This window comes from Scyliorhinus torazame, chromosome 11 (assembly GCF_047496885.1).
Source record: "Scyliorhinus torazame isolate Kashiwa2021f chromosome 11, sScyTor2.1, whole genome shotgun sequence".
In the NCBI taxonomy this organism is placed as follows: domain Eukaryota; kingdom Metazoa; phylum Chordata; class Chondrichthyes; order Carcharhiniformes; family Scyliorhinidae; genus Scyliorhinus; species Scyliorhinus torazame.
This window is the reverse complement of record NC_092717.1, coordinates 181,107,030-181,124,998: the sequence shown is the minus strand read 5'-3', so window position 1 is coordinate 181,124,998 and position 17,969 is coordinate 181,107,030. Positions and strand designations below refer to the sequence as shown.

Below are 17,969 nucleotides of genomic sequence, written 5' to 3'. Positions count from 1 at the left end.
GCAGACAACCTGCTTGCAGCAGCTCTGCAAATCATTCGGCATCACTGTGTTGTGGCAAATGAAAAACATCTGAAAGTGCCTCACCACTGCTTGCAATGAAACGACCGGGGAGCCTGATGCTTTGCCCAAAGGGAAAATCAATGTGAAGAATGTGGCCATCTATCTGGCTCCACCATGCTAATCCAGCTCTCTAACATTTGCAACAATTCCCCCAACTTGGCTGTGTTTTCATGTTTCTGGCTGCCCAGGATCACTTCAGTCTCTGTCTCCAAGATACTCGAAAAACGGCAGAGCAATTCTGCTTTGGCTATGCCTGCTACCTCAACACAGCGATTTTTCGAATCGACTCAACGTGACCAAGCAACTGCAGCTTGTACCACCAGCGGAATGGAAAACCACAGTGGCCGGGTAATGATCAGTGAGGGACCTGAAGATTCGTATTAGAAAAACTGGGAGGGAAATTTGCAGTCAGCACAAGTGGAAGGGAGCAGTCGACACCCCTGCCTCAGTGATAGAAATCTTCCTTTGCTTGCAGGTGAGTGCCTACTTTTTGGATGCGTTGCTGCTCAAAGGAACTCCTGCTGGCACGCAGATGGAATTGCAGCAGCATCACCACCGTGTTGTCGACTGCCTTCCTCCAGGAAAAGATGTTTCCTCTGCCTTGACAACAACATGTTAAGCTATAATTCAGCTATTCATTTGGCAATACAGTTTCTACCAAAGCATTGTTTATCACACACTTACTTCTAAAAGTGCACCCATAAATTGTATTCGCCATTCAAGAAGCGACCTAGCGTTGACTTTGGTGTATTAACGCCTCGGGTCTTCTGCTGTACCAACTGAGCCATTGAGGCAAAGCCTCAAAATCCACAGTGTTTGTTCAATGTTGACCGTTCACCTTTTAGCCCTTGAGGCCATTATCTGCATTTTAAAGCCAAAGCTGTGGGTACACTTTGAGCAGCCAGTAGGTTGTGCCTCCTTTTAAATGCACAATGTTTCTGACACTATCTCAATTAATGTCTTCCTCCCTCTCTCCCTCAATTGTTACAGCATGCATTGCTTTGTGACGGGGATTGTTTAGCGTATCCCTTTTAGCCCTTGTGGGGTTCACCTTCATCTTAATGACAAAGGTGTGCGCACACTGTGAATGGCCAGCTTCTCCTTGCAGGTTGCGCCTGTGTTCTAAGGGATAACGTGTCAGAGTCTGCATCGCAAGCTGATGTATTTTTCTCTAAGCTGCCTCAATGTTTTCTGAAGATTTTTCACTTTGGCAGGATGCAGACTGTAAGGATGTCAAAACTGGTCATGCTGTCTGCAGAGCAATTCAGTGCATGCCTCCTTATCGCACTAGGCAGCACATCAATCCCATCATTTGAAGTTCCTGAGGATAATCTTCAGGCAGGGCAGCATTGTGTTCAAACGATTTTCAACCTCTGATGTCACGTTGCCATCTCTGCTGTTGGCAGAAAGGAAGGCAACTTGCTTGCAGCAGCCCTCCAAATGATTGGTCTTCTCTGTGCAGCAGCATGAGGAAAATGCATTTAAATGTGTGAACTGTGGTTTGAATGAAACAACTGATGGTCGTGACGTTTTGTCTCTTGTGTAAAATCTAGTGGAGAATGTGGGCATTGATCCCAATACCTCTCACATGCAAAGCTAGCGCTCTGCCACTTGAGCTAATTCCCCCTGGTCGGCACCAAATGTGTGCCAATTGTCCTCACTTTCTGCAAAATGATGTTGTAACAGCAGTAGAATTGTGCATGGGGGCTCCCTGATGCCTCAACAAAGTATATGTTATAACAAACAACAACAAACAGAAGCCTTCTTAGCGCAGTAGGTGGCGTGTCAGTCTCATAATCTAAAGGTCATGAGTTCAATCCTCAGAGAGGGCAGATTCTTATTTAAAAATCCTTCGCCTTTTCCACTTATTTCATATTCCCATCTCCGCCGCTGATAGAAATGCAGACAACCTGCTTGCAGCAGCTCTGCAAATCATTCGGCATCACTGTGTTGTGGCAGATGAAAAACATCTGAAAGTGCCTCACCACTGCTTGCAATGAAACGACCGGGGAGCCTGATGCTTTGCCCAAAGGGAAAATTAATGTGAAGAATGTGGCCATCTATCTGACTCCACCATGCTAATCCAGCTCTCTAACATTTGCAACAATTCCCCCAGCTTGGCTGTGTTTTCATGTTTCTGGCTGCCCAGGATCACTTCAGTCTCTGTCTCCAAGATACTCGAAAAACGGCAGAGCAATTCTGCTTTGGCTATGCCTGCTACCTCAACACAGCGATTTTTCGAATCGACTCAACGTGACCAAGCAACTGCAGCTTGTACCACCAGCAGAATGGAAAACCACAGTGGCCGGGTAATGATCAGTGAGGGGCCTGAAGGTGCGTATTAGAAAAACTGGGAGGGAAATTTGCAGTCAGCACAAGTGGAAGGGAGCAGTCGACACCCCTGCCTCAGTGATAGAAATCTTCCTTTGCTTGCAGGTGAGTGCCTCCTTTTTGGATGCACTGCTGCTCAACGGAACTCCTGCTGGCACGCAGATGGAATTGCAGCAGCATCACCACCGTGTTGTCGACTGCCTTCCTCCAGGAAAAGATGTTTCCTCTGCCTTGACAACAACATGTTAAGCTATAATTCAGCTATTCATTTGGCAATACAGTTTCTACCAAAGCATTGTTTATCACACACTTACTTCTCAAAGTGCACCCATAAATTGTATTCGCTATTCAAGCAGCAAGCTAGCGTTGACTTTGGTGTATTAACGCCTCGGGTCTTCTGCTGTGCCAACTGAGCCATTGAGGCAAAGCCTCAAAATCCACAGTGTTTGTTCAATGTTGACCGTTCACCTTTTAGCCCTTGAGGCCATTATCTGCATTTTAAAGCCAAAGCTGTGGGTACACTTTGAGCAGCCAGTAGGTTGGGCCTCCTTTTAAATGCACAATGTTTCTGACACTATCTCAATTAATGTCTTCCTCCCTCTCTCCCTCAATTGTTTCAGCATGCATTGCTTTGTGACGGGGATTGTTTAGCGTATCCCTTTTAGCCCTTGTGGGCTTCACCTTCATCTTAATGACAAAGGTGTGGGCACACTGTGAATCGCCAGCTTCTCCTTGCAGGTTGCGCCTGTGTTCTAAAGGATAACGTGTCTGAGTCTGCATCGCAAGCTGATGTATTTTTCTCTAAGCTGCCTCAATGTTTTCTGAAGATTTTTCACTTTGGCAGGATGCGGACTGTAAGGATGTCAAAACTGGTCATGCTGTCTGCAGAGCAATTCAGTGCATACCTCCTTATCGCAGTAGGCAGCACATCAATCCCATCATTTGAAGTTCCTGAGGATAATCTTCAGGCAGGGCAGCATTGTGTTCAAACGATTTCCAACCTCTGATGTCACGTTGCCATCTCTGCTGTTGGCAGAAAGGAAGGCAACTTGCTTGCAGCAGCCCTCCAATTGATTGGTCTTCTCTGTGCAGCAGCATGAGGAAAATGCATTGAAATGTGTGAACTGTGGTTTGAATGAAACAACTGATGGTCGTGACGTTTTGTCTATTGTGTAAAATCTAGTGGAGAATGTGGGCATTGATCCCACTACCTCTCACATGCAAAGCTAGCGCTCTGCCACTTGAGCTAATTCCCCCTGGTCGGTACCAAATGTGTGCCAATTGTCCTCACTTTCTGAAAAATGATATTGTAACAGCAGTAGAATTGTGCATAGGGGCTCCCTGATGCCTCAACAAAGTATATGTTATAACAAACACCAACAAACGGAAGCCTTCTTAGCGCAGAAGGCAGCGTGTCAGTTTCATAATCTGAAGGTCCTGAGTTCAATCCTCAGAGAGGGCAGATTTTTATTTAAAAATCCTTCGCGTTTTCCACTTATTTCATATTCCCATCTCCGCCGCTGAGAGAAATGCAGACAACCTGCTTGCAGCAGCTCTGCAAATCATTCGGCATCACTGTGTTGTGGCAAATGAAAAACATCTGAAAGTGCCTCACCACTGCTTGCAATGAAACGACCGGGGAGCCTGATGCTTTGCCCAAAGGGAAAATCAATGTGAAGAATGTGGCCATCTATCTGGCTCCACCATGCTAATCCAGCTCTCTAACATTTGCAACAATTCCCCCAACTTGGCTGTGTTTTCATGTTTCTGGCTGCCCAGGATCACTTCAGTCTCTGTCTCCAAGATACTCGAAAAACGGCAGAGCAATTCTGCTTTGGCTATGCCTGCTACCTCAACACAGCGATTTTTCGAATCGACTCAACGTGACCAAGCAACTGCAGCTTGTACCACCAGCGGAATGGAAAACCACAGTGGCCGGGTAATGATCAGTGAGGGGCCTGAAGATTCGTATTAGAAAAACTGGGAGGGAAATTTGCAGTCAGCACAAGTGGAAGGGAGCAGTCGACACCCCTGCCTCAGTGACAGAAATCTTCCTTTGCTTGCAGGTGAGTGCCTACTTTTTGGATGCGTTGCTGCTCAAAGGAACTCCTGCTGGCACGCAGATGGAATTGCAGCAGCATCACCACCGTGTTGTCGACTGCCTTCCTCCAGGAAAAGATGTTTCCTCTGCCTTGACAACAACATGTTAAGCTATAATTCAGCTATTCATTTGGCAATACAGTTTCTACCAAAGCATTGTTTATCACACACTTACTTCTCAAAGTGCACCCATAAATTGTATTCGCCATTCAAGAAGCGACCTAGCATTGACTTTGGTGTATTAACGCCTCGGGTCTTCTGCTGTACCAACTGAGCCATTGAGGCAAAGCCTCAAAATCCACAGTGTTTGTTCAATGTTGACCGTTCACCTTTTAGCCCTTGAGGCCATTATCTGCATTTTAAAGCCAAAGCTGTGGGTACACTTTGAGCAGCCAGTAGGTTGTGCCTCCTTTTAAATGCACAATGTTTCTGACACTATCTCAATTAATGTCTTCCTCCCTCTCTCCCTCAATTGTTTCAGCATGCATTGCTTTGTGACGGGGATTGTTTAGCGTATCCCTTTTAGCCCTTGTGGGCTTCACCTTCATCTTAATGACAAAGGTGTGGGCACACTGTGAATCGCCAGCTTCTCCTTGCAGGTTGCGCCTGTGTTCTAAGGGATAACGTGTCTGAGTCTGCATCGCAAGCTGATGTATTTTTCTCTAAGCTGCCTCAATGTTTTCTGAAGATTTTTCACTTTGGCAGGATGCAGACTGTAAGGATGTCAAAACTGGTCATGCTGTCTGCAGAGCAATTCAGTGCATGCCTCCTTATCGCACTAGGCAGCACATCAATCCCATCATTTGAAGTTCCTGAGGATAATCTTCAGGCAGGGCAGCATTGTGTTCAAACGATTTTCAACCTCTGATGTCACGTTGCCATCTCTGCTGTTGGCAGAAAGGAAGGCAACTTGCTTGCAGCAGCCCTCCAAATGATTGGTCTTCTCTGTGCAGCAGCATGAGGAAAATGCATTTAAATGTGTGAACTGTGATTTGAATGAAACAACTGATGGTCGTGACGTTTTGTCTCTTGTGTAAAATCAAGTGGAGAATGTGAGCATTGATCCCAATACCTCTCACATGCAAAGCTAGCGCTCTGCCACTTGAGCTAATTCCACCTGGTCGGCACCCAATGTGTGCCAATTGTCCTCACTTTCTGCAAAATGATGTTGTAACAGCAGTAGAATTGTGCATGGGGGCTCCCTGATGCCTCAACAAAGTATATGTTATAACAAACAACAACAAACAGAAGCCTTCTTAGCGCAGTAGGTGGCGTGTCAGTCTCATAATCTAAAGGTTGGGAGTTCAATCCTCAGAGAGGGCAGATTTTTATTTAAAAATCCTTCGCCTTTTCCACTTATTTCATATTCCCATCTCCGCCGCTGAGAGAAATGCAGACAACCTGCTTGCAGCAGCTCTGCAAATCATTCGGCATCACTGTGTTGTGGCAGTTAAAAACATCTGAAAGTGCCTCACCACTGCTTGCAATGAAACGACCGGTGAGCCTGATGTTTTGCCCAAAGGGAAAATTAATGTGAAGAATGTGGCCATCTATCTGACTCCACCATGCTAATCCAGCTCTCTAACATTTGCAACAATTCCCCCAGCTTGGCTGTGTTTTCATGTTTCTGGCTGCCCAGGATCACTTCAGTCTCTGTCTCCAAGATACTCGAAAAACGGCAGAGCAATTCTGCTTTGGCTATGCCTGCTACCTCAACACAGCGATTTTTCGAATCGACTCAACGTGACCAAGCAACTGCAGCTTGTACCACCAGCAGAATGGAAAACCACAGTGGCCGGGTAATGATTAGTGAGGGGCCTGAAGGTGCGTATTAGAAAAACTGGGAGGGAAATTTGCAGTCAGCACAAGTGGAAGGGAGCAGTCGACACCCCTGCCTCAGTGATAGAAATCTTCCTTTGCTTGCAGGTGAGTGCCTACTTTTTGGATGCACTGCTGCTCAAAGGAACTCCTGCTGGCACGCAGATGGAATTGCAGCAGCATCACCACCGTGTTGTCGACTGCCTTCCTCCAGGAACAGATGTTTCCTCTGCCTTGACAACAACATGTTAAGCTATAATTCAGCTATTCATTTGGCAATACAGGTTCTACCAAAGCATAGTTTATCACACACTTACTTCTCAAAGTGCACCCATAAATTGTATTCGCTATTCAAGCAGCAAGCTAGCGTTGACTTTGGTGTATTAACGCCTCGGATCTTCTGCTGTACCAACTGAGCCATTGAGGCAAAGCCTCAAAATCCACAGTGTTTGTTCAATGTTGACCGTTCACCTTTTAGCCCTTGAGGCCATTATCTGCATTTTAAAGCCAAAGCTGTGGGTACACTTTGAGCAGCCAGTAGGTTGGGCCTCCTTTTAAATGCACAATGTTTCAGACACTATCTCAATTAATGTCTTCCTCCCTCTCTCCCTCAATTGTTTCAGCATGCATTGCTTTGTGACGGGGATTGTTTAGCGTATCCCTTTTAGCCCTTGTGGGCTTCACCTTCATCTTAATGACAAAGGTGTGGCCACACTGTGAATCGCCAGCTTCTCCTTGCAGGTTGCGCCTGTGTTCTAAGGGATAACGTGTCTGAGTCTGCATCGCAAGCTGATGTATTTTTCTCTAAGCTGCCTCAATGTTTTCTGAAGATTTTTCACTTTGGCAGGATGCAGACTGTAAGGATGGCAAAACTGGTCATGCTGTCTGCAGAGCAATTCAGTGCATGCCTCCTTATCGCAGTAGGCAGCACATAAATCCCATCATTTGAAGTTCCTGAGGATAATCTTCAGGAAGGGCAGCATTGTGTTCAAACGATTTCCAACCTCTGATGTCACGTTGCCATCTCTGCTGTTGGCAGAAAGGAAGGCAAGTTGCTTGCAGCAGTCCTCCAAATGATTGGTCTTCTCTGTGCAGCAGCATGAGGAAAACGCATTTAAATGTGTGAACTGTGGTTTGAATGAAACAACTGATGGTCGTGACGTTTTGTCTCTTGTGTAAAATCTAGTGGAGAATGTGGGCATTGATCCCACTACCTCCCACATGCAAAGCGTTCGCTCTGCCACTTGAGCTAATTCCCCCTGGTGGGCACCAAACGTGTGCCAATTGTCCTCACTTTCTGCAAAATGATGTTGTAACAGCAGTAGAATTGTGCAGAGGGGCTCCCTGATGCCTCAACAAAGTATATGTTATAACAAACGCCAACAAACGGAAGCCTTCTTAGCGCAGAAGGCAGCGTGTCAGTCTCGTAATGTGAAGGTCGTGAGTTCAATCTTCAGAAAGGGCAGATTTTTATTAAAAAATCCTTCGCGTTTTCCACTTATTTCATATTCCCATCTCCGCCACTGATAGAAATGCAGACAACCTGCTTGCAGCAGCTCTACAAATCATTCGGCATCACTGTGTTGTGGCAGATGAAAAACATCTGAAAGTGCCTCACCACTGCTTGCAATGAAACGACCGGTGAGCCTGATGCTTTGCCCAAAGGGAAAATCAATGTGAAGAATGTGGCCATCTATCTGACTCCACCATGCTAATCCAGCTCTCTAACATTTGCAACAATTCTCCCAACTTGGCTGTGTTTTAATGTTTCTGGCTGCCCAGGATCACTTCAGTCTCTGTCTCCAAGATACTCGAAAAACGGCAGAGCAATTCTGCTTTGGCTATGCCTGCTACCTCAACACAGCGATTTTTCGAATCGACTCAACGTGACCAAGCAACTGCAGCTTGTACCACCAGTGGAATGGAAAACCACAGTGGCCGGGTAATGATCAGTGAGGGGCCTGAAGGTTCGTATTAGAAAAACTGGGAGGGAAATTTGCAGTCAGCACAAGTGGAAGGGAGCAGTCGACACCCCTGCCTCAGTGATAGAAATCTTCCTTTGCTTGCAGGTGAGTGCCTACTTTTTGGATGCATTGCTGCTCAAAGGAACTCCTGCTGGCACGCAGATGGAATTGCAGCAGCATCACCACCGTGTTGTCGACTGCCTTCCTCCAGGAAAAGATGTTTCCTCTGCCTTGACAACAACATGTTAAGCTATAATTCAGCTATTCATTTGGCAATACAGTTTCTACCAAAGCATTGTTTATCACACACTTACTTCTCAAAGTGCACCCATAAATTGTATTCGCTATTCAAGCAGCAAGCTAGCGTTGACTTTGGTGTATTAACGCCTCGGGTCTTCTGCTGCACCAACTGAGCCATTGAGGCAAAGCCTCAAAATCCACAGTGTTTGTTCAATGTTGACCGTTCACCTTTTAGCCCTTGAGGCCATTATCTGCATTTTAAAGCCAAAGCTGTGGGTACACTTTGAGCAGCCAGTAGGTTGTGCCCCCTTTTAAATGCACAATGTTTCTGACACTATCTCAATTAATGTCTTCCTCCCTCTCTCCCTCAATTGTTTCAGCATGCATTGCTTTGTGACGGGGATTGTTTAGCGTATCCCTTTTAGCCCTTGTGGGCTTCACCTTCATCTTAATGACAAAAGTGTGGGCACACTGTGAATCGCCAGCTTCTCCTTGCAGGTTGCACCTGTGTTCTAAAGGATAACGTGTCTGAGTCTGCATCGCAAGCTGATGTATTTTTCTCTAAGCTGCCTCAATGTTTTCTGAAGATTTTTCACTTTGGCAGGATGCAGACTGTAAGGATGGCAAAACTGGTCATGCTGTCTGCAGAGCAATTCAGTGCATGCCTCCTTATCGCAGTAGGCAGCACATCAATCCCATCATTTGAAGTTCCTGAGGATAATCTTCAGGGAGGGCAGCATTGTGTTCAAACGATTTCCAACCTCTGATGTCACGTTGCCATCTCTGCTGTTGGCAGAAAGGAAGGCAACTTGCTTGCAGCAGCCCTCCAAATGATTGGTCTTCTCTGTGCAGCAGCATGAGGAAAATGCATTGAAATGTGTGAACTGTGGTTTGAATGAAACAACTGATGGTCGTGACGTTTTGTCTCTTGTGTAAAATCTAGTGGAGAATGTGGGCATTAATCCCACTACCTCTCAAATGCAAAGCTAACGCTCTGCCACTTGAGCTAATTCCCCCTGGTCGGCACCAAATGTGTGCCAATTGTCCTCACTTTCTGCAAATTGATGTTGTAACAGCAGTAGAATTGTGCATGGGGGCTCCCTGATGCCTCAACAAAGTATATATTATAACAAACATCAACAAAAGGAAGCCTTCTTAGCGCAGTAGGCAGCACGTCAGTCTCATAGTCTGAAGGTCCTGAGTTCAATCCTCAGAGAGAGCAGATTTTTATTTAAAAATCCTTCGCCTTTTCCACTTATTTCATATTCCCATCCCCGCCGCTGAGAGAAATGCAGACAACCTGCTTGCAGCAGCTCTGCAAATCATTCGGCATCACTGTGTTGTGGCAGATGAAAAACATCTGAAAGTGCCTCACCACTGCTTGCAATGAAACGACCGGTGAGCCTGCTGCTTGCCCAAAGGGAAAATCAATGTGAAGAATGTGGCCATCTATCTGACTCCACCATGCTAATCCAGCTCTCTAACATTTGCAACAATTCCCCCAACTTGGCTGTGTTTTCATGTTTCTGGCTGCCCAGGATCACTTCAGTCTCTGTCTCCAAGATACTCGAAAAACGGCAGAGCAATTCTGCTTTGGCTATGCCTGCTACCTCAACACAGCGATTTTTCGAATCGACTCAACGTGACCAAGCAACTGCAGCTTGTACCACCAGTGGAATGGAAAACCACAGTGGCCGGGTAATGATCAGTGAGGGGCCTGAAGGTTCGTATTAGAAAAACTGGGAGGGAAATTTGCAGTCAGCACAAGTGGAAGGGAGCAGTCGACACCCCTGCCTCAGTGATAGAAATCTTCCTTTGCTTGCAGGTGAGTGCCTACTTTTTGGATGCATTGCTGCTCAAAGGAACTCCTGCTGGCACGCAGATGGAATTGCAGCAGCATCACCACCGTGTTGTCGACTGCCTTCCTCCAGGAAAAGATGTTTCCTCTGCCTTGACAACAACATGTTAAGCTATAATTCAACTATTCATTTGGCAATACAGTTTCTACCAAAGCATTGTTTATCACACACTTACTTCTAAAAGTGCACCCATAAATTGTATTCGCCATTCAAGAAGCGACCTAGTGTCTTTGGTGTATTAACGCCTCGGGTCTTCTGCTGTACCAACTGAGCCATTGAGGCAAAGCCTCAAAATCCACAGTGTTTGTTCAATGTTGACCGTTCACCTTTTAGCCCTTGAGGCCATTATCTGCATTTTAAAGCCAAAGCTGTGGGTACACTTTGAGCAACCAGTAGGTTGTGCCCCCCTTTAAATGCACAATGTTTCTGACACTATCTCAATTAATGTCTTCCTCCCTCTATCCCTCAATTGTTTCAGCATGCATTGCTTTGTGACGGGGATTGTTTAGCGTATCCCTTTTAGCCCTTGTGGGCTTCACCTTCATCTGAATGACAAAGGTGTGGGCACACTGTGAATCGCCAGCTTCTCCTTGCAGGTTCCGCCTGTGTTCTAAAGGATAACGTGTCTGAGTCTGCATCACAAGCTGATGTATTTTTCTCTAAGCTGCCTCAATGTTTTCTGAAGATTTTTCACTTTGGCAGGATGCAGACTGTAAGGATGTCAAAACATGTCATGCTGTCTGCAGAGCAATTCAGTGCATGCCTCCTTATCGCAGTAGGCAGCACATCAATCCCATCATTTGAAGTTCCTGAGGATAATCTTCAGGGAGGGCAGCATTGTGTTCAAACGATTTCCAACCTCTGATGTCACGTTGCCATCTCTGCTGTTGGCAGAAAGGAAGGCAACTTGCTTGCAGCAGCCCTCCAAATGATTGGTCTTCTCTGTGCAGCAGCATGAGGAAAATGCATTTAAATGTGTGAACTGTGGTTTGAATGAAACAACTGATGGTCGTGACGTTTTGTCTCTTGTGTAAAATCTAGTGGATAATGTGGGCATTAATCCCACTACCTCTCACATGCAAAGCTAACGCTCTGCCACTTGAGATAATTCCCCCTGGTCGGCACCAAATGTGTGCCAATTGTCCTCACTTTCTGCAAAATGATGTTGTAACAGCAGTAGAATTGTGCATGGGGGCTCCCTGATGCCTCAACAAAGTATATGTTATAACAAACACCAACAAGCGGAAGCCTTCTTAGCGCAGTAGGCAGCACGTCAGTCTCATAGTCTGAAGGTCCTGAGTTCAATCCTCAGAGAGGGCAGCTTTTCATTTAAAAATCCTTCGCCTTTTCCACTTATTTCATATTCCCATCTCCGCCGCTGAGAGAAATGCAGACAACCTGCTTGCAGCAGCTCTGCAAATCATTCGGCATCACTGTGTTGTGGCAGATGAAAAACATCTGAAAGTGCCTCACCACTGCTTGCAATGAAACGACCGGTGAGCCTGCTGCTTTGCCCAAAGGGAAAATCAATGTGAAGAATGTGGCCATCTATCTGACTCCACCATGCTAATCCAGCTCTCTAACATTTGCAACAATTCCCCCAACTTGGCTGTGTTTTCATGTTTCTGGCTGCCCAGGATCACTTCAGTCTCTGTCTCCAAGATACTCGAAAAACGGCAGAGCAATTCTGCTTTGGCTATGCCTGCTACCTCAACACAGCGATTTTTCGAATCGACTCAACGTGACCAAGCAACTGCAGCTTGTACCACCAGTGGAATGAAAAACCACAGTGGCCGGGTAATGATCAGTGAGGGGCCTGAAGGTTCGTATTAGAAAAACTGGGAGGGAAATTTGCAGTCAGCACAAGTGGAAGGGAGCAGTCGACACCCCTGCCTCAGTGATAGAAATCTTTCTTTGCTTGCAGGTGAGTGCCTACTTTTTGGATGCACTGCTGCTCAAAGGAACTCTTGCTGGCATGCAGATGGAATTGCAGCAGCATCACCACCGTGTTGTCGACTGCCTTCCTCCAGGAAAAGATGTTTCCTCTGCCTTGACAACAACATGTTAAGCTATAATTCAGCTATTCATTTGGCAATACAGTTTCTACCAAAGCATAGTTTATCACACACTTACTTCTCAAAGTGCACCCATAAATTGTATTCGCTATTCAAGCAGCAAGTTAGCGTTGACTTTGGTGTATTAACGCCTCCGGTCTTCTGCTGTACCAACTGAGCCATTGAGGCAAAGCCTCAAAATCCACAGTGTTTGTTCAATGTTGACCGTTCACCTTTTAGCCCTTGAGGCCATTATCTGCATTTTAAAGCCAAAGCTGTGGGTACACTTTGAGCAGCCAGTAGGTTGGGCCTCCTTTTAAATGCACAATGTTTCTGACACTATCTCAATTAATGTCTTCCTCCCTCTCTCCCTCAATTGTTTCAGCATGCATTGCTTTGTGACGGGGATTGTTTAGCGTATCCCTTTTAGCCCTTGTGGGCTTCACCTTCATCTTAATGACAAAGGTGTGGGCACACTGTGAATGGCCAGCTTCTCCTTGCAGGTTGCGCCTGTGTTCTAAGGGATAACGTGTCTGAGTCTGCATCGCAAGCTGATGTATTTTTCTCTAAGCTGCCTCAATGTTTTCTGAAGATTTTTCACTTTGGCAGGATGCAGACTGTAAGGATGGCAAAACTGGTCATGCTGTCTGCAGAGCAATTCAGTGCATGCCTCCTTATCGCAGTAGGCAGCACATCAATCCCATCATTTGAAGTTCCTGAGGATAATCTTCAGGGAGGGCAGCATTGTGTTCAAACGATTTCCAACCTCTGATGTCACGTTGCCATCTCTGCTGTTGGCAGAAAGGAAGGCAACTTGCTTGCAGCAGCCCTCCAAATGATTGGTCTTCTCTGTGCAGCAGCATGAGGAAAATGCATTGAAATGTGTGAACTGTGGTTTGAATGAAACAACTGGTGGTCGTGACGTTTTGTCTCTTGAGTAAAATCTCGCGGAGGATGTGGGCGTTGATCCCACTGCCTCTCACATGCAAAGCGAGCGCTCTGCCACTTGAGCTAATTCCCCCTGCTCGGCACCAAATGTGTGCCAATTGTCCTCACTTTCTGCAAAATGATGTTGTAACAGCAGTCGAATTGTGCATGGGGGCTCCCTGATGCCTCAACAAAGTATATGTTATAACAAACACCAACAAACGGAAGCCTTCTTAGCGCAGTAGGCAGCGTGTCAGTCTCATAATCTGAAGGTCCTGAGTTCAATCCTCAGAGAGGGCAGATTTTTATTAAAAAATCCTTCGCCTTTTCCACTTATTTCATATTCCCATCTCCGCCGCTGATAGAAATGCAGACAACCTGCTTGCAGCAGCTCTGCAAATCATTCGGCATCACTGTGTTGTGGCAGATGAAAAACATCTGAAAGTGCCTCACCACTGCTTGCAATGAAACGACCGGGGAGCCTGATGCTTTGCCCAAAGGGAAAATCAATGTGAAGAATGTGGCCATCTATCTGACTCCACCATGCTAATCCAGCTCTCTAACATTTGCAACAATTCCCCCAACTTGGCTGTGTTTTCATGTTTCTGGCTGCCAAGGATCACTTCAGTCTCTGTCTCCAAGATACTCGAAAAACGGCAGAGCAATTATGCTTTGGCTATGCCTGCTACCTCAACACAGCGATTTTTCGAATCGACACAACGTGACCAAGCAACTGCAGCTTGTACCACCAGTAGAATGGAAAACCACAGTGGCCGGGTAATGATCAGTGAGGGGCCTGAAGGTGCGTATTAGAAAAACTGGGAGGGAAATTTGCAGTCAGCACAAGTGGAAGGGAGCAGTCGACACCCCTGCCTCAGTGATAGAAATCTTCCTTTGCTTGCAGGTGAGTGCCTACTTTTTGGATGCACTGCTGCTCAAAGGAACTCCTGCTGGCACGCAGATGGAATTGCAGCAGCATCACCACCGTGTTGTCGACTGCCTTGCTCCAGGAAAAGATGTTTCCTCTGCCTTGACAACAACATGTTAAGCTATAATTCAGCTATTCATTTGGCAATACAGTTTCTACCAAAGCATTGTTTATCACACACTTACTTCTAAAAGTGCACCCATAAATTGTATTCGCCATTCAAGAAGCGACCTAGCGTTGACTTTGGTGTATTAACGCCTCGGGTCTTCTGCTGCACCAACTGAGCCATTGAGGCAAAGCCTCAAAATCCACAGTGTTTGTTCAATGTTGACCGTTCACCTTTTAGCCCTTGAGGCCATTATCTGCATTTTAAAGCCAAAGCTGTGGGTACACTTTGAGCAGCCAGTAGGTTGGGCCTCCTTTTAAATGCACAATGTTTCTGACACTATCTCAATTAATGTCTTCCTCCCTCTCTCCCTCAATTGTTTCAGCATGCATTGCTTTGTGACGGGGATTGTTTAGCGTATCCCTTTTAGCCCTTGTGGGCTTCACCTTCATCTTAATGACAAAGGTGTGGGCACACTGTGAATGGCCAGCTTCTCCTTGCAGGTTGCGCCTGTGTTCTAAGGGATAACGTGTCTGAGTCTGCATCGCAAGCTGATGTATTTTTCTCTAAGCTGCCTCAATGTTTTCTGAAGATTTTTCACTTTGGCAGGATGCAGACTGTAAGGATGGCAAAACTGGTCATGCTGTCTGCAGAGCAATTCAGTGCATGCCTCCTTATCGCAGTAGGCAGCACATCAATCCCATCATTTGAAGTTCCTGAGGATAATCTTCAGGGAGGGCAGCATTGTGTTCAAACGATTTCCAACCTCTGATGTCACGTTGCCATCTCTGCTGTTGGCAGAAAGGAAGGCAACTTGCTTGCAGCAGCCCTCCAAATGATTGGTCTTCTCTGTGCAGCAGCATGAGGAAAATGCATTGAAATGTGTGAACTGTGGTTTGAATGAAACAACTGGTGGTCGTGACGTTTTGTCTCTTGAGTAAAATCTCGCGGAGGATGTGGGCGTTGATCCCACTGCCTCTCACATGCAAAGCGAGCGCTCTGCCACTTGAGCTAATTCCCCCTGCTCGGCACCAAATGTGTGCCAATTGTCCTCACTTTCTGCAAAATGATGTTGTAACAGCAGTCGAATTGTGCATGGGGGCTCCCTGATGCCTCAACAAAGTATATGTTATAACAAACACCAACAAACGGAAGCCTTCTTAGCGCAGTAGGCAGCGTGTCAGTCTCATAATCTGAAGGTCCTGAGTTCAATCCTCAGAGAGGGCAGATTTTTATTAAAAAATCCTTCGCCTTTTCCACTTATTTCATATTCCCATCTCCGCCGCTGATAGAAATGCAGACAACCTGCTTGCAGCAGCTCTGCAAATCATTCGGCATCACTGTGTTGTGGCAGATGAAAAACATCTGAAAGTGCCTCACCACTGCTTGCAATGAAACGACCGGGGAGCCTGATGCTTTGCCCAAAGGGAAAATCAATGTGAAGAATGTGGCCATCTATCTGACTCCACCATGCTAATCCAGCTCTCTAACATTTGCAACAATTCCCCCAACTTGGCTGTGTTTTCATGTTTCTGGCTGCCAAGGATCACTTCAGTCTCTGTCTCCAAGATACTCGAAAAACGGCAGAGCAATTATGCTTTGGCTATGCCTGCTACCTCAACACAGCGATTTTTCGAATCGACACAACGTGACCAAGCAACTGCAGCTTGTACCACCAGTAGAATGGAAAACCACAGTGGCCGGGTAATGATCAGTGAGGGGCCTGAAGGTGCGTATTAGAAAAACTGGGAGGGAAATTTGCAGTCAGCACAAGTGGAAGGGAGCAGTCGACACCCCTGCCTCAGTGATAGAAATCTTCCTTTGCTTGCAGGTGAGTGCCTACTTTTTGGATGCACTGCTGCTCAAAGGAACTCCTGCTGGCACGCAGATGGAATTGCAGCAGCATCACCACCGTGTTGTCGACTGCCTTGCTCCAGGAAAAGATGTTTCCTCTGCCTTGACAACAACATGTTAAGCTATAATTCAGCTATTCATTTGGCAATACAGTTTCTACCAAAGCATTGTTTATCACACACTTACTTCTAAAAGTGCACCCATAAATTGTATTCGCCATTCAAGAAGCGACCTAGCGTTGACTTTGGTGTATTAACGCCTCGGGTCTTCTGCTGCACCAACTGAGCCATTGAGGCAAAGCCTCAAAATCCACAGTGTTTGTTCAATGTTGACCGTTCACCTTTTAGCCCTTGAGGCCATTATCTGCATTTTAAAGCCAAAGCTGTGGGTACACTTTGAGCAGCCAGTAGGTTGTGCCTCCTTTTAAATGCACAATGTTTCTGACACTATCTCAATTAATGTCTTCCTCCCTCTCTCCCTCAATTGTTTCAGCATGCATTGCTTTGTGACGGGGATTGTTTAGCGTATCCCTTTTAGCCCTTGTGGGCTTCACCTTCATCTTAATGACAAAGGTGTGGGCACACTGTGAATCGCCAGCTTCTCCTTGCAGGTTGCGCCTGTGTTCTAAGGGATAACGTGGCTGAGTCTGCATCGCAAGCTGATGTATTTTTCTCTAAGCTGCCTCAATGTTTTCTGAAGATTTTTCACTTTGGCAGGATGCAGACTGTAAGGATGTCAAAACATGGTCATGCTGTCTGCAGAGCAATTCAGTGCATGCCTCCTTATCGCAGTAGGCAGCACATCAATCCCATCATTTGAAGTTCCTGAGGATAATCTTCAGGGAGGGCAGCATTGTGTTCAAACGATTTCCAACCTCTGATGTCACGTTGCCTTCTCTGCTGTTGGCAGAAAGGAAGGCAACTTGCTTGCAGCAGCCCTCCAAATGATTGGTCTTCTCTGTGCAGCAGCATGAGGAAAATGCATTTAAATGTGTGAACTGTGGTTTGAATGAAACAACTGGCGGTCGTGACGTTTTGTCTCTTGAGTAAAATCTAGTGGAGAATGTGGGCATCAATCCCACTACCTCCCACATGCAAAGCTAGCGCTCTGCCACTTGAGCTAATTCCCCCTGCTCGGCACCAAATATGTGCCAATTGTCCTCACTTTCTGCAAAATGATGTTGTGACAGCAGTAGAATTGTGAATGGGGGCTCCCTGATCCCTCAACAAAGTATATGTTTTAACAAATACTGACAAACAGAAGCCTTCTTAGCGCAGTAGGCAGCGCGTCAGTCTCATAATCTGAAGGTCCTGAGTTCAATCCTCAGAGAGGGCAGATTTTTATTTAAAAATCCTCGCCTTTTCCACTTATTTCATATTCCCATCTCCGCCGCTGAGAGAAATGCAGACAACCTGCTTGCAGCAGCTCTGCAAATCATTCGGCATCACTGTGTTGTGGCAGATGAAAAACATCTGAAAGTGCCTCACCACTGCTTGCAATGAAACGACCGGTGAGCCTGATGCTTTGCCCAAAGGGAAAATCAATGTGAAGAATGTGGCCATCTATCTGACTCCACCATGCTAACCCAGCTCTCTAACATTTGCAACAATTCCCCCAACTTGGCTGTGTTTTCATGTTTCTGGCTGCCCAGGATCACTTCAGTCTCTGTCTCCAAGATACTCGAAAAACGGCAGAGCAATTCTGCTTTGGCTATGCCTGCTACCTCAA

General features: G+C 46.2%; 5 non-coding genes across 5 annotated transcripts; all 5 read left to right on the top strand.

The window, feature by feature from the left end:
- The first annotated feature begins 3,780 nt into the window (after positions 1–3,780).
- Positions 3,781–3,853, top strand: trnam-cau (transfer RNA methionine (anticodon CAU)). The gene has a single exon. It is a non-coding gene; the product is annotated as a tRNA-Met (tRNA).
- A 7,766-nt stretch (positions 3,854–11,619) lies between these two features.
- On the top strand, positions 11,620–11,692 carry trnam-cau (transfer RNA methionine (anticodon CAU)). Its single transcript has one exon. It is a non-coding gene; the product is annotated as a tRNA-Met (tRNA).
- A 1,888-nt stretch (positions 11,693–13,580) lies between these two features.
- Positions 13,581–13,653, top strand: trnam-cau (transfer RNA methionine (anticodon CAU)). Its single transcript has one exon. It is a non-coding gene; the product is annotated as a tRNA-Met (tRNA).
- A 1,888-nt stretch (positions 13,654–15,541) lies between these two features.
- trnam-cau (transfer RNA methionine (anticodon CAU)) lies at positions 15,542–15,614 on the top strand. Its single transcript has one exon. It is a non-coding gene; the product is annotated as a tRNA-Met (tRNA).
- Positions 15,615–17,503: 1,889 nt separating this feature from the next.
- On the top strand, positions 17,504–17,576 carry trnam-cau (transfer RNA methionine (anticodon CAU)). Its single transcript has one exon. It is a non-coding gene; the product is annotated as a tRNA-Met (tRNA).
- Positions 17,577–17,969: the final 393 nt, after the last annotated feature.